This window comes from Triticum dicoccoides, chromosome 3B, assembly GCF_002162155.2.
Source record: "Triticum dicoccoides isolate Atlit2015 ecotype Zavitan chromosome 3B, WEW_v2.0, whole genome shotgun sequence".
Lineage (NCBI taxonomy): Eukaryota > Viridiplantae > Streptophyta > Magnoliopsida > Poales > Poaceae > Triticum > Triticum dicoccoides.
The window spans coordinates 684,159,351-684,161,667 of NC_041385.1; the positions used below are offsets into that span (position 1 = coordinate 684,159,351).

Below are 2,317 nucleotides of genomic sequence, written 5' to 3' on the forward strand. Positions count from 1 at the left end.
AAAAACATACACCAAAAAGAACTCGCTAGCTTATTATCTGGAGCCTATTTTCATAGGAGCTTATCTGAAGCTTATTTCACATGAGCTTATTTCCATAGGACACCTCAAAAGAACTGGCCCTAAGGCAGTAACTAAAATGGCCGCTCCAGCTGTAAATAAGTACTCCCTCCGTTCCTAAATATTTGTCTTTCTAGACATTTCAAATGGACACAACATACGGATGTATGTAGACTTATTTTAGAGTGTAGATTCACTCATTTCGCTCCGTATGTAGTCACTTGTTAAAATCTCTAGAAAGACAAATATTTAAGAACGGAGGGAGTAGAAAAGAAAAAACTACATGGATGCTCCCAAATCGACAGTGGATAAATGAATACGGCGAAAATTTGAAAAATTCCACTGAATTTTGAAGCTTTTGTAGTAGGCAAAGGGTACGTGCTACGTCGCTGAAAAAATAAGATTAGAAACAATCATAGTTTGAGTCAAAACAAGTATCTCTCTAGTCTCTATCCTAATATGTAGTACAAAGTTGAGACACATATTTTGAGACGGAGGGAGTAATTATCCTTTCCGGATTTACCATTTACGGAGCTTTCACTCGTTCGTTCTCATTTCCAGCAGATGCCAAGGGCAAAGGTTTGCTGTTTAATAACGTAAGATACAAATGTCATGGGGGACAAAGCTGAGTGAATTCATCAATAGCAAATAGCTTTTCAACCATCCTTACAAGAGACATGTTTTATCAGACTCTGCACGAACGAACGATCCTTGCACCCTCTTCACTCAAAAAATTTACATTTCGTCCCAAGGGCTACACGGCGTTTACAGGGAAACAAGGCGAGCATTTGAGGTTCAATTTTTCGGACAAGAACAGTGTCATATCTCCTGTTTATGTCCCTACAACAAAAGAAATCGTCTACATCTGCACAGCGAATAACTACAACTCAAAGCTTGGAGGCACCCATGGACAGGGCCTGCTGCACAAGCTCCCGCCGCAAGATCTTTCCGCAGGCGATTTCGGTATTGCATTGACGAAAGCCACTCGGCGGACTTTCTTGTAGGGCGCAACCTGTCGAACGATAAACATTTAGATATGCTTTTAGTGTCTAAGTGGCAATGCATTGTTAAAAAGCATATGCTGCATACATAAAGGTGCATTTATGCCTTCTTTTTTGTTACACTATTGATGCGGGTATCTTCAAAACAACTATAATTTCGTGTTGCTACATGTGTTGTGTGCATACCACACATGCACAGCTTGCTCGTGTATTGACATGTGGCTTTGTTTGGAGCGCAGTGATACAATTTGATGATCCCACCACCAGTCCTCTATAGCTTTTGCGACAATATATACCAATATGGTACATACTATTTCAATGTTGCAGCTCGATCACGGGGGAAAAAATGTTAAAATGCCTTAATAGGCAGAGAGACAGTGTCACTAACAATACTACAACATTACTAGGATCTAACTCAACTTGCAATCATGGTGCTCAGCTTGCTTGCCAAAAAGTAAAATAAAGCTGATTATGATGGACACTTTTAACTCAGCACCGAACTATATTTGGTAGTAGGATTAGGATAATGAGAAGGAGAAACTTACATGTTTAGCCACGTAATCCATGACTTGTTGGCCAGTAAGGTTGAAACCTGGTTGCCTCACTATAAAAGCCATTGGCAGTTGCCCAGCATCTTCATCTGGATATCTGCATATTGCATATGAGGGGGCATCTTATATACTGCCACATGCTGAACAGAGCATCATACCATATGTTTAGCTTTTAGGAATACGTGATTCATTAGAATTTTCACCAAGTTTACTGCAGTTCATACTAAAGGTTGGACTTACCCGATAACTGCAGCATCAGCGATTCCAGGATGTGATTGTAGAGTATGCTCCAGTTCAGCTGGAGGCACCTGAGATAGGATGTACTTATATCAGTAACGTGCAGACAGAATCTTGCGAGGCAAAATTCTTCAATGATAATGTAATTGTACCTGGTATCCTTTGTACTTTATCAACTCCTTCAAACGATCAACAATGTAGAGAAATCCATCTTCATTGAAGTAGCAAAGGTCGCCAGTTTTCAGCCAGCCATCTGAGTCCACTGTTTCTGCCGTTGCTTTGTCGTCACCGACATAACCTGAACCCAATAATAATAAGGCAAAAGCAACAATGTTTAGATCAATTGTATACTTGTATTCGGGCTCTTGTCTGCATAAGCTTTTTAAAACTATTAGTGGTACGATCTATAATCTGGCAAGTAACATTTCCGTTCAAGTAAATGTTTAGATCAGTTGTAATGTCACTTACAAA

General features: G+C 39.8%; 1 pseudogene; it reads right to left on the minus strand.

Annotated features, from left to right (window-relative positions):
- Positions 1-707: 707 nt before the first annotated feature.
- The window catches only part of LOC119279795, a 3,378-nt pseudogene continuing 1,768 nt past the window's right edge, over positions 708-2,317 (minus strand).